Here is a 14,521-nt window from a genome sequence, read left to right as displayed (position 1 = left end):
AATGAGGGAGTGAGACATGGGGTGGGGTGCAGGTGGCTTTCTTCTCTGTACATTTATTTGATCTTCACGACACCTATCTTCTCAGCAGTGCTTGTGGTCCCCAGCAAAATTGGGCACATGACTGTATTCCTAGAGACAGGAGATGGGAACGCCTACATCTTAATGTCATGCCAGCATTTTTTATGAGCCAAAAGCCTTCTATGGAACTTGAATCAATGTTAGAAGTGCTATATTGGCAACTACTTGTCAGCCGAGCTGGATTAATACATAAAAGGAATCACTTGACTGGCATGCTTTCCAATGGCCATTTAGACAAACTTCTCAGATTGAAGTCCACCAGCTCTTTTAAAAAGTGTTTTAAAAGGATACTCTTATATTCAAATACCCTGGAGTGACACATTATATTACTGTATTCAATTATAGTGCTCTTGAAATACATTCTGAAAAGGAATTATGCTAAATTACCTGCAGTAATCCCACAGAAATGTTTAGAATATTTGATCTGATAAAAACGTGGAAAGAAGACCTAAATTCTGTTGATCTAGATACTTGGTTTTGAATACACACACAAAAGATAGAGTCAATATAATCAACAGACTTCAGTAATTCACTGGATTTTATACCAGTCAGAGGTACGGATGTATTTGGTTCAGTGAAGGTTACATACAGCAGAGGCAGAATTTGAGAACAATTTCCTGTGAAAGCTTTGGGCAGCAGTAACTAGACAGAAGGCTTTTGGTGACGAAAACTTAGGAATGAGAGTTCAGTACTTATTTTGTCAATTATTTTCATGTCTTTGGATAAACAACTTTTGAGAATGTATTCTTGAATTCCCTCTTTTTATTAGCATGAACTGAAATGATAGTAATAATTCTTTAGGGCCTGAGTTTTAGACATTTTGTTTGGATAAAATGCTTTTTAACTGCTAAGTTCTTTCAAAGAAGAAAATTTGAATAAATTAAAGTTAAGTATTTTCTAGGTTTTCTAAAGTAGCTCATCTTCATGTCTTATTTGAACATGTGCTATGTGGTATCCTGCTTTGGAAAGCTTCCGTGACAGCACACCCACTCTGGGGGCCAAGGTGGCTGTTCCTGTAGGTCTGCAGAGCTGCAGGCTGAAAGTATGCTCCACCTGTCATCTTCCCGATCTGCTCCTCTTCCCCTCGTCTTCTCCATATAGGCATCTTAACCTAGGCCTGTGATTTACAAACACCACATTTTGAATATGCTCTTTCCAAATCTCCTGGGCAGTTCTTTATATCAGTGGTTTTCAAGTAGGACTGGTTTTACCCCCAGGGGCCATTTGACAATGTCTGAAGACACTTTCAGTTGTCACACTAGGAGGAGGTGCTACCTGAGTCTAGTAGGTGGAGAGCAAGGGTGTCTCCCACCATCCCACCGTGCAGAGGACAACCCCGACAATAAAGAATCACTCAGTCCAACATGTCAGTTGTGCCAAGGTTGCCCAACCCCATTTGGGATAAATAGATAATCAGGTAATCTAGACAGAGAGGTCCAGGTGTAGAATGACATATGCTATGGATATGTCTGTGGTTGGGCCTGAGGATGTGTATTTTAAAACTATTTCCCAGGTGTTGCTTATAGCTATGTTGGGGCCAACTGGCCTGGGTGGTGGCCCAGGGGAGGCATGTGGCCAAGTAGAAAGATTACAAGACCCAGGAGTGGGTCAGACCTGGGTTAAAGACCTGACTCTGCATGAACACTGTCAAGCTGCTTAACCGCTTCAAGCCTCTGTGTTCTCATCCGTCAAATGAGAAGTCTGTTTTTCAGACGTGAAAAGTTTTACTTCTAAAGCAAGCTCCTGGTTCACTCTAAGGTGCTCAGTGTTAATTTCTGACCAGCTCTGGGGATTAAAGACCCCAGGTAATCCGTTTAGTTATCCTTTGGGAGCCCAGAACTGTCTGAGACACACCATCTGTGAAAGTTGCTGAGTTGGATACTGTCCTGATGAAGAAGGCCAACTTGAACGCAGACTTTGCCCGGCTGAGAGTCATGCCAGATACTCCCGTTCAAGAAGCTTCTCCTCGTTCCTTATTGATCACCAGTTGGAAGTTGTTCCTCGGGCACAGTGAGCTTGGCACAGGATGGCAGCGCAGTAGCTGGGGAGCGCTGGCTGCAACCAGTCTTGGCAGCCACGGAAACAAATTCAGGGAGGAGGGGTACAAATGGCATGGGTGACTGCCAGCCTCTCAAGTTCACAGGGTATGTGACTGCAGAAAACACTTGTAACCACAGTCATGAAATTCACAACATCCTCACATTTGCATTTCTGTTAAACATATTACATTAAAGGGAGGATCACTCTGGTCTGCCAGTATTTCGAATTCAGTCTTTGGTGGAAATGGAATAAAAGTGTCCTTTTCTTTCTCGTCCACTGTCCCCCACCCCCCTGTCCTTCCTCTGTAGTTTAATCACTTAATGACTTTGCAGTGCATCTGAATTGACTTCAGATTGGTGTCCAGAGAAACCTGACCCCTTTCCCAGGCTCAAACTCCAGCCTCCTTCTGCCCTGCGCCCTTTGTTTGATTTTGATATTGAAAGTTAGAGATTGAAGTGGTTTCAGCTGTGGCACAAAAGTCTCCTTTTCTAAGGGGTCACATAAAGGGCTTTTTTTTAAAACAACAATAACAACTGGCTGTTTAGATGGAAACTGTCAGTATTCATGTTCTTGGAGGAACTTAACAAATAAATAATAATTTGTGAAATCATGATTTCTTGAAGCAGAGATTGTTAAATATGGTGGGTTGGGGAAGAGTGGATCCGTAATAATAGCTTAGATCAAAGTCATTCCTCTCTCCAAACTCACAACGGCTCTCTCTTTCCTATTGTGTACAGTCTAAACTTCTTAGCCTGTTGTATCTGACTATAGCCCGGCTTTCCAATCATAATTTCCATCCTGGCCAGTGAGACCCGTGTACTCAGCCAGTCTGGAATGTTCACTCTTTTGGAGATTACTTTAGCACTCTCCAACCTGGTGCCATTCCTAATACCATTCCCCTTGCCTGGAATGCTCTCCTTCTGCCTCAATTCATCCAGATCAATGCAAGTTCAATGAAATCCCACTTCTTCCATTTATACCTTCCCAAGTTACCTAGGTTGGAAGAAAATTCTTTCACTAAAGTAACCTGGCTCAAGTTACTTAATTTGGCTAATCTTACTTTTTTTTTTAACTGCAAAATGGGTCTATAACTATCATAACATTGCTGTGTGGACTAACTGAGATGGTGAAGTGAAGTGTTCAGAATAGTGCCAGGTATAGAGATGTTCAGTGTGTGGTGAACTTACATTTTTCTTAAAGACAGTGTTTATTTGAAAGAGAATGAGCATTAATATAAAATATTGTTAGATTCGAAGCCTGACTCTTCTGTGCATTGGCTTTATGTTTTGTTGAAACTTTCTGAGCCTCAGCTCACTCATTTGGAATTTTTTTTAAAAAGGAGAAATAATATCTAGCCTTCAGAGTTCCTGTGAAATTTTTACATAAGATGAAATGCATAAAGCCTCTTAGAGCAGAGCTTGGCCCAGAGTCGATACACATTGTTATTATTATTGTTATTTTGCTGCACTGAATTGTGGATGTTTGTGATTACAAACATGCTTTCTCTTCATTACTAGCTTGTAATGTCCTTAAGGTGAGAACCACGTTATAATTATATTTCTACTTCTCTCAGCATTACATTTCACAGAATAGGCACTCAAAACACAGTTGCTGAATAATGGGTGAATGAAGGAAGGAACAAATATAAAACTGCACTGATTTTAATTTTATTTTTCAAGTGAATAGTTGCTGGAATGGAACCAAGAGGCAGAATAGGCTAAATCAGTGGTCGACAGAGCTGTAGAGTTTAGAAAAATGAGACCTTCCCCTGGGCTATGAAATGGTGTCAAGAAGCATGAGATCATTTGTAACTGGCAGTGGAACAGTGGAAATGGGCCACTGAAGCGTAGTGGCCAGCCCATCCGGGCTGTCGGCACCTGTTTCCCTACCACTGAACCAGATCTTGAGAGACAAGACCTTAAAGTGAGTGAAATTCATCCATTTCACAAACAAATGGAAATGTTACGGGCCTAGAGAGTTATTTGTTTGGTTGTTGGTTTTGGCTTTGTTTTGGGTTTGGTTTTTATGGGCTTTTGCCCCCATTCTCTTCCATTGGTTTAAATTTAACCAGTGGAAATTATTTTTAAGTACCATTCATTTTGACCTTTTAAAATGAAAGATTTGCCTTTATGGGGAAGACTGAATTTGATTGTATAGATGAGAGACACTGTCCTTGGCTTATTCTCCATCAAAGGAGGATCCCTTTTGTGCTGCATGTTGAGCTGATTTGATCAGAATTCATCGTGCAGATTCTATTTCAGGGGACAAGCATAAAAAACTGTAATGGAGGTGGAGGATCAGGAAAAATAGCACCAGCCGTTTGTAGTATACCAGATGCCATATAGCTGCTCTTGCAAGGAGGCAGTATCACTAAAACCCTAGTCCATAATTAGGAGTCCACACTACCATTAAATTAGGGTCTCTGCCCATAAGGCAATTCCTTATTATACACTCTCCTGCAACTTCGTGTCTTTCCTTCTTGTCTAGATCCTAGTTCTCTTGAGACATAGATTGCAACTTCTACCTGTTTCATTTCCTTACATCTCAGTAGAGAGAAGATATTTAGTGAAGTGCTGGTTAACTTAAAGTTATAAAATACTATAAGATTTAAAACAAGTTACTGATGTAATTTTTTAAAAATGAATAAGCTTCCAATAATCCATTGGAAAATAATAACTGTGTATTAAAATATGTTGCCTAAAATTCTTGCTTATTTTTGAAACTATAGTGCTTTGTTTAAAAATTATTTTGATTATAATAGTAAGCACCAGTTTTAAAAAAATAAAAAAACAAATGAGTAGAAAAGGAGTTGCTTAGATAAATCATTTTTAAAAAATAATAGTGAACTCTATTATTGACAGTAGCAACAGCTAATTAAAAATTCTATTAGTGAAGATGTAAAAGATGGCACATTTCCAATTCAGATTGACACTGGGGATGCAGACATAATTGATATTTGTTCAATAATCCTAAAGCGTTTCATGGTCTTTAATAGAAGTTGTGATAGCCAGAGAAAGTTTCAACTGCAAAAAATATATATTCCAGGTACTTAATGATATTTTCAAATCAAATATGAGTCTTTGCGAAAATACAACGTTTTAGCTGAATGATCATCAAAGGATATGTTAATGGGTTGACTTCGTTAAAGAGAAAAATCACTGAGTCAAGAAAATACATAGTGTAATTCATATATTTTTGATCTGGTTATAGTGGATGTAATAAGAAAGCCAAAAGAGGATAATTTACTAATTGGACTTCTAAATTTCAGAGCTACATTTTGTAATGGTCACATAAATAAATGCATATTAAAAAAATCTTCAATAACCAACCATTAAATATTCCACTTTGGGAAAACAAGATCATAGCTTTAACAAATGGTTCAGTATTACAGTTGGCTGCTTTTGATCTTATTAAACTCAGATTGAGTATGTCCCTATATTTTTTTACACCACAGATTAAAATCTAGAGGTAGTAGTTTTTAAAGTTTTTAGCAATCAATTCTGTTCCCAATAATTATGTATTTACCTTGCCAATTTCAAAGGATAGATAAGTAAGGCCTGAAAAAGAAAGATTTTAAATGAAACCAGAACATTTTACAAAGTGTTAAGAAATGGGCAGTCAGTTTTTTAGGAAACATAATTCTTTTCACCAGCAAACAAAAATTCAATGCCAAGAAAACTGACATTATGCTAAAATATTCCCTGCCTCAGATATGTGTGTGACTTAACATAAAAATGGATGCTTAATATCAATGACCAATTCACATCATCAAATGATAACTGTTCAGAGGAAATAAATGTACTCTACTGGAGCTAGTCATGCAGCCCTCATTGACCAATCTGAAATAACCTCCTGCAGATGTCAATTACCATGGTTCACACTGCTGTAATTTACATAAACTTGGCTCTGCCTAAGTTCAAAAAAAATTTTTTTTCAAAGTTACATAATAAACCAATATGGTGTGTGAACCAAGATGGAAATTTAAGTTACCAAAGATATACTTAGAGGTTTTGCTTCTAAGCAAGAGAGAGGAACACATTTTACTAAAAGCATGCCAATTAAAGGGGTAAAATTGAGGAAGATCTCCAAAATATCACAAATTAAAAATAAAATGTGTGGTGTGTTTTTACAACTTTTCTGGAGCATTTGAAAACATACAAAACTATGTAGACATGTTTATGATTCTATTTACACGTTCATTTTTACATTGCCTTATAATCAGATAATGTTAAGGAAGGAATTTTTTCACCTAAAGGAATATGAGAACGTGTCGGGCACAGACTAGCTAAGGAGTGCTTACATTTTGTTTAAGTCCTTTGTGGCATCTGAGGTCATCTTTCTGGTATTAAGAGAGCTTAGCTGGCTGAAAGTTTTCCTATTTGTGCGAACATCTCCAATTGTGTGTGTGTGTGTGTGTTTGTGAGACTGATAGTTACATAGGTAGGTAACGTGCATGTTGGTTTTATAGTGCTGGGTAGTACACTTCTCAGCCCCCTCTTGAGCATTTAATAATCATTCCTTGACTGATTGGAAAAGTAGTATGCTTCAGGTTTAAATGAATTATTGCACAGCATCAGTTTACATGCCGTATAAAAGGATACCCGTGAAGAGAATTGGCTACTTGGAGGAGGAGGGAGGTGCTGAAAAGAAATCGAGAAAAATGTCACTGGGAGGAACAGAACACCCTGTGGGAAAGGTAACGCTTCCACCCCCACACTTCATCCCGGAAGTGCTGCTGAAGCCCTGGACCTGCAGGTGAGCTCACCACGCAGGTGGCTTTGTTAATTTTGTTAAATGAAGACCGCTGGTTGGCTCAAATGGTTACGGCAACATGCTGATAAGGTTTATATGGTAAAAACTATACCCCTTTCTGAACTATTGATGCATTAAATAATCAGTACCCGTTGTGGTCCAGAGTACTGTAATAGCGTGTAACTGACTCAGAGATTCATTTTTTAAAAGGATCAAGAAGGGATCTTTACCATCAAGCCGTCCGTGACTCTTAAAAGTAGCCCGAAACAGTACCTCTAACTCCAGTTGAACATCTGAAAAATGTATTCTCTTGGACAAAAGGCCTTCAAGTTATGGGGACAAGTGAACTCTTATTTTTCAGGAAAAATGCCTGAGAGGACCCTGGAGCATGTCATCATTTTATACAAAAGGTGGCACGTTCCATCCCATACTGAGTTCATCCAGTGCATCTCTTTGCACCTCTTCTTCATAGCCCTCCAGCCTGATCCCCACATGCTGGTACCTTCCTGAAAAGATTAAGCCAGCCTCCTTTACCTTTTACTGAAGTGCAGAAGTATTTCTGAATCTGTTCTGTGTTTAACAATACTAGGTACCATTCAGGCAGGATGTGGACTACAGACTGGCCTTCTCGAGAGCCCTCCATTGAGGTCACGTCCTGCCTACTTCCTGTGCATTTTTAAGATCGAACAAGCAGGTTTCTTTTTAACTGGCCATACTCATTTGGATAAATTATGGCTAATCCTTACTGTCTTCTATTCACTTTTTTTTTCTTTTTCACATTTCTCATATGAAAGGTCACCTTTCGTTGGTCATTTCAGTTGAATAGTTCCCAATGTGAGTTCTAAAATCATGGAAGAAAGATTTGTATATTGGTGAATTTTAGTATTTTTGGTCGTCTGGAGAAGTAACATAATCCATTTTACGTCCCTAGATCTTTTTTCCTCAAGATAGACCACCATGCCTTTGAACCTGAAGTTAAACTGAGGTCATAGGAAAATTTTCCACTTAGAGGATTTGGGTAGATACCTCCTGCTACAATTCACTTTTGACTTGTTAAGTTATGTTTGGACTGAATTCTTACATAATTCAGCAAACATTAATTGAGCAGCTAGGCACTTGGGGAAATAGCAGGATAAGGAAACACAACCTAGATGGTACCCTCAACAGATTCATAATTAAGAGAGAGGAGAGAGACCAACACACAGATAGTTACAGTAAAGTTACACTGTGATAAATATTGCAATAAGACAAAAAAATGCTGTATAATCACAGAGAAGGCAGCCAGGAAAAAACTATGTTATAGCTGAAACAATAGAACAGACCTTCTTTATCATCTGATATTTCTAGACACTTTCAATGAAGTCATTAAAATCAATTGTAAAGTACAACTGAACTGTGCAGCAAATTGAGAAAGACTTTTAAAAATCTGAATTCTTAATCCCATCAATAATATATGATATTTTTGCTGCTAACTAGAGAGGAGTTTAAGACTCAGGAAAAAATTTTTATTTGAAATCTAAAGGAATTTCTAAGCAATCAGTGTACTTTCTATTATAGTTTCTTTTTCTAAAGCTGAGAAAGGAGACATTTGAAAAGTTTAGGGCAAAATTTTCTGGGAAAATGGCAGTTAGTTGAGGCAGCCACATAACTATAGGTTTATAAGTTTATATTACGGAAGACCTAGTCTGCAGAAAAATACAGAATTTCTTTAAATATTTTAGCTATGAAGAATAATAATTTTAGTAGTCAGGAAGGCATTTGACAAAATATTTCTGTTGATAGGCTGAGTTTCATGCATTCTATTTGTACATGGGTCTGTGTGCTACATATATGTGTATATATATGATATGTGATAACAGCACCATAATCCAAAAAAGTAGAGCAAATTGAACTTTTGTAACAGTTTTGAAAAAACCAATTCGGGTAACAAAAGGCCACATTTTTCCCCTTTGTCCCACGTATTGCTGTGGGTCTCTTGGACTCAGGCTGCCTGAGAAAAGTAAGTTCCATATTCTATACAATTCACTTACCCTTTAAACTTTTTCAAGTTAGTAATTACACCAAAATTGCATTCATATGAACTCAACTAACCAGATTCTTTCATAATTCTTTTAAACACCCACAGGAGAGGAAAAAAAAAAAAAAAAACAGGGGGAGGGGAGAATCAGGAGAAAATAAGACACTCCCCAGTGCCAGGCACGTGGTAGGCAGGCAGGATGAGTAGATCGAATGGATAGGGTCAGCTTACAGCTAATATTTAGTTACTACATTGTGACTTTTTAGTATCTCGGGAGCTACAGGATAAATCTTGACTTCTGAGAAGGATGGCCTTCAAGTGATTTCTGTTCCTCAGTCTTCTAAAGAAAATTATTTTTTAATTTAAATTTCTTAAATTGAAGTATAGTTGATTTACCATTTGTGTTAGTTTCTGGTGTACAACATAGTGATTCAGTTGCACATGTATATATATTCTTTCTCATATTCTTTTTTCTTATAGGTTATCATAAGCTATTGAATGTAGTTCCCTGTGCTATACAGTAGGACCTTGTTGTTTATCTATTTTATATGTAGTAGTTTGTATCTATTAATCTCAAACTCCTAATGTAGCCCCTCTCTCCCTTTCAGTTAGAGTAAGTTGAAGGATTTGTATACCTTAGAAAGATTTGCAACTAACAGAGTCAAGCCAAAAGCGTTTGCTGTTTGCTCTCGATCAAGCTGAAAATTCAGTTAACCAGAACACTCCTTGTCCCCTGAGCATTCTGGCCAATCCGGGTAATGTAGCATCTATTTAAAGTGTCTGCCCTGTCCAGGGTTCCACGTGGACCTGTGCAGGAGCTGGAAGAACCACGCGTGTGCTTTTTAAACGCTCCTCGTGGTGTGTGCATGTGCAGGGTGCTTCCAGATCTGTCCTCTCTGCTCCTTCCCCTCGATGGCTGTTATTATCATTGCTACCAATTGTTTTTTTATGTGCCAGCCACACTCTTCTAGTACCTTCAGTGGCAGTAAGTCATTTGGCCGTCTCTCTTTGGGATGGGTACTATTATATTTCTCATTTTACAGGTGACAGAGAGGTTAAATAATTTGCCCATGGTCACAAAATTAGCAAGTGGCAGAGCTTGGTTTCAAGCCCAGGCTGTCTGGCTCCTTCTCCAGACATCCTGCTTCTCCATTTCTGAAACAGCAGTGTTAGTCTATCCATCAACCACTGCTGGTCTACCCAGAACAAGGCCTTGCTCCCGAGGAGCTGCGCAGTGGAGGATGCTGCCTCCCGTGAAGCTCTTACGGCAGAAATATAAATGTAAATTTCACTCATTAAAACCATAATTAATTTATTGAGAGTGAATTGTTATTATTTCAGGGACGAATGCATATTGCAATATGCTGATTATTTTAATGAACCAAGGAGCCTCTTCTGGGATACTTCTACAGTGTTACTTGCAAGCAGGTCACTGTAGATTTTCTAGAAGGGGGAATAAAAAGATTGCTGCTCATTTTCAAGTTTTGCTTTATTAAAAATGCAAAAGAAAGGGTGTGCTGTATAATGTATTCGGGGGGAGATGATAAGAAGATATCTTTGTTTAGGAAAGGCCTGACATCATCTGTTTTAAATTCACGATTCTCCTTCTGGGGAGTCGTTTCTTGTGTTACTGATGTCAGCTGCCAGAACTAGTTTGTGTAGGTGTTGTGCCCACAGTAATGTCTCCAATATAATTGTGATGTTTGACATTTAGAGCCATTTATGTGGGTTCCTTCTCCCACGTTCCACAGCAAACATATTTTCAGTCTCTTCATAACACATAGTATGAAAGCTTCCAGAATTTGGCTTACTTCTTCTCTTTATATGCCTTAGGGTATGGGGTTGGTTCCATTGCTCATATTCCAACATTGCAGAAAAGATTAACATTGACACATGATCCTAGGCTCTGAAAGAAAATAGGCCATGCCTAAACACTTCCACTTAGGACCCGTCCATTCCATTTATGTGTAACCTGTATTAGTTTCCTGTTGCTGCTGTGACAAATTATCACCAACTTTGTGGTTCAAACAGCACAGATCTCTCCTCTTACAGTTCTGGAGGCCCCAGTTCTGTAATCAGTTTCATAGGAGTGAAGGCGGCAAAGTGTAGACTGGGCTGATTCCCTCTGCAGGCCCTCGGGGAGAATCCATTCCCTTGCCTTTTACTTTGGCTGCCTGTATCCCTGGCCGATGGCTCCTTCCTCCGTCTTCCAATCCTTGTTTCCATTGACACATGGCCCTTCTCCCTCAGAGTCGGCTTCCCTCTGCTTCTGTTGTCACATTATTGAGTGCCTACCATGTGCCAAGCACTGTGCTAGATACATCAATGGCAAATAAGTTCCCTGCTCTCATGAAGCTTACATTCTTGTAAACAGATCAGTGAAAAAATAAAATCAAGTAGTGATAGAACTACGTACAAAATAGAATAGAATAATATGACAGGGAGACTGGACTGGAGGGGTGTCTGAGATGCTGAGACTCGAATCACAGTGATCTGCAGCAGCCACAGGAAGACCTGGGGGCAGGGGGTTTCAGGCAGAAAGAACAGCAAGTGCTAATCAAGCCTGAGACAAATGAAGCCGCAAGACTGGAGTTTGATGAGGAGGGTAGAGAGTGGCAGGGCCAAAGTCGTGGAGGTAGCCTCATAGGTTAGAGCAAGGAGACTGGGTTTTATCTATGTGTAAAAGGAAGTCATGGAGGTATTTTATACAGAGAAGCAGTTACACATTTATTTTTTAAGAGGTCATCTAGGCTGCTATTTAAAGAATGAATTCTCCCCGCAGGGAGATATCTAGCCACACCCTTCCTACCATTTAAAATTTATACCTCTTTACTATTAGATGGAGCCTGAATAAGATCTAAATCTCAGGTAGTAATTGAAGAAATTGAAGGATGTTTCCCCACATCTTAAAATGCAGACCACTGCGGCACCCTGCTAACCACAATAAAATATGCCAATCCGACCCCCTGCTTCTTCCCAACACTTCACAGGCTTTACTTTTTCCTTTACTTTTGCAATTCCTGGTTCCAATAAGAAGTAAACCAAGCCTCTTTTCAATGTTAAGAAGCTTCCTATGTTAATGATAAAACCTGGAGCAAAGGGTCCTAGCTGGACCACGGAATAGGGAGCCAGTCAAGTAATGGAATGCCGTGCTCAGAACTGAGAGAGAACACTCAGAAGAAAATGGTGGCATAATATCTATTGGTCTTTGTGGAGGAACAGATGAGGATACGTCAGGCATTAGACTCCCATGTACAAATGCCCGTTGCCTATCATATCAAATTCAATCATTCTTGCCGCAGTTCTCAAGATCACGTACATGCAGCATATGACCCTTTAAAAAGCTGCCTTCAAAGCACCACACTGCCACTTTGGAACCACTGGTTGTGATTCAGTATTTCTCCTCAGTACCCACTGGAGAAGGAATGGGGTCATTTCTAGTAGTTGTCTTGTTACCTAATTGCATGATAGCTCTCTGGCAGAGTCACCATAAGCAGCAGGTACCATGTGGATTAGCTTGTTGGACCTTCTCTGATGACTACATGGTGGTGATCATCTAAAGTGGTGGTTGGCTTTTTCTGTGTTCCGCCCTTAACATGTACATAGAGGAAGGCCAGTTGACAAGGATGCTTCTGGTGCTGGTTCATCTGAGGCCGGGACCCCTATTAAGCAGATCCCGTTCCTTTTGGAATTAGGAGGAGATTTTAATTTGCAGACCTGATGGACAAGCCTGTGGTTCTTCTAGTACTATGGACTAAAAACTAGTCTAGCCATAGATCTTAGTACACAGGAAACCCTCAATCAAGGTAGGAACCAAAGAAACCAAACTGACTGATAGGCTCCCTTTTTTGGTATGTGTCTGGACTTCTGACAATATTTTATATAGTTTCTCTAGGACAAAGTCACATAGTTAGAAGCCAAACATGACAGCCCTAATAAGCACTGCAGAAAATACAGTGGTTGGATAACAGTGGTTGCATGAATACAATAGGAGGGAAAAGACTGTGCTTTCTGCTTCTTTTAAAACTCTCCATCTTGCAGGGAGCATGACTTTTCATAAGGGCCCTTCACATGTTGGCTGGATGGAGATGGAAGGATAAAGCATGCTTGTCCTTGTCTTGGATACAGTCATGGTTACATACCTAAAATGATTTTTCCAGGCCCTACGGAGGTCAACAGAATTTCTAGAGTTCTTCATGAGCCCAGAGTTCTTTTAAGAAGATTTTATGTGACCTGGGAGTAGACATTCATGGCCTGGAGAAATCTGGCACTTATTAATTTAATATATTAATTTCCTTGTTAAGGAAACAAAGGAAATGGAGCAGCATGTGCTGTGTGGATGTCCATGCTCCCAGTGCTTCAGCACATGTTTATGTGAGTGAGTGTTTAGAGAGAAAGATCAAAGGCGCGTCCAGGAGAGCCCTGGCCACGTGTGAGATTCCAGGTGACAAAATGGAAGGAAAAGACGAGTTAGAAGGGAAAAGAAAGGAAATGTAGCTAGTTTCCTTTGATTCTCTGTATTTTTCCTGTTTCCTCCCCCAGGAAGTTTATGTAGACTTAACAGTAACCCCCAAACAGTCAACCCTGGGGACTCAGCCAACAGTCAGCATTAGGGACTTACCCTCACTCTTTTCCATATGATGACAACCGTGACACCATGTCAAAGGCCAGTCATTTATTTTTGCAGATATCACCCCTGGCAGTCCCTAGGATTAAAAAGTGCTATATTCCTGATCATTTTAATATGGAAAACTTACTTTCCTCTCAGCTTCCCACACTGCTGCATATAACGGATACATACTAACTGAGGGGATATTAAAAAATAAGTAAAGCCTGCAGCCTGGGGCAGATAGGATCCTTCCATCCTGGTCCCTCAGAGAACTTGCTCCACAAAGACAAACAAGGAGCTGGGTTTTGGCTCGGAGCAGGGACAGGGCTGTCCCTCGGTCTTCCCCGAGCCCACCTACGGAGCGCCGACCAGGGCGGAGCGCACAGCTGCACAGAGAGTGGAACTACCGGCGGCGCAGGTAGAGCGAGAGCGGTCCCCCCGCCTTTCGGGCAGGAACACAGCCCCTGACCGAGGTGCTGGGAGGGGGCACGACCCGCCCTCCTACCCGGCCAGTCTGCAACATCTGACTGCGGCATCCGGAGGGGCAGCGACCCGCCCGCCCACAGCAGAGAGCTGCACCTGACCCAGTGTTAGGAGGAGGCGCAATCTGCTTGCCGACAGGTGCTGGGAGCAGCACAGAAGAGGGCGCCAACGGAGGGCCTCTGAAAACAGCAAGCTGAGCTTCCAAAACAGGACGAAGACAGAAAGACTTTACATTAAAAGCACACAGACCCCAGGAGAACACCGACAAACCCCCCCCTTTTTTTTTAAATCTGTTTTTACCTGTTCTATTTTCTATTACTCTCTTAATCTTTACTTCTTAATTCATTTCTATTTCTCTTGGGTTTTGGTGTCCTGCTAATGATTAGACACAGGTTTCAAATACATCTATTCATCTCCCCCCCCCCTTTTTTTGTAAAGGTTTTAAAAGGACGTCTCAACCCGATTAATACTCTGCTTCAACTCACTCTTCTATTATTCATTATACACTGTTTTCAGACCCTCTTTCTCCCTTCTTTTAAAAT

The 14,521-nt window shown here is 40.2% G+C and overlaps 1 protein-coding gene across 1 annotated transcript in view; it reads left to right on the top strand.

Annotated features, from left to right (window-relative positions):
- Positions 1 to 14,521, top strand: part of PARD3B (par-3 family cell polarity regulator beta) — a 923,861-nt gene that overhangs the window by 734,253 nt on the left and 175,087 nt on the right.

The sequence above is a fragment of the Camelus ferus genome, chromosome 5, assembly GCF_009834535.1.
Source record: "Camelus ferus isolate YT-003-E chromosome 5, BCGSAC_Cfer_1.0, whole genome shotgun sequence".
Lineage (NCBI taxonomy): Eukaryota > Metazoa > Chordata > Mammalia > Artiodactyla > Camelidae > Camelus > Camelus ferus.
The sequence above is the reverse complement of the archived record's forward strand: the minus strand, read 5'-3'. Positions and strand labels throughout refer to the sequence as shown.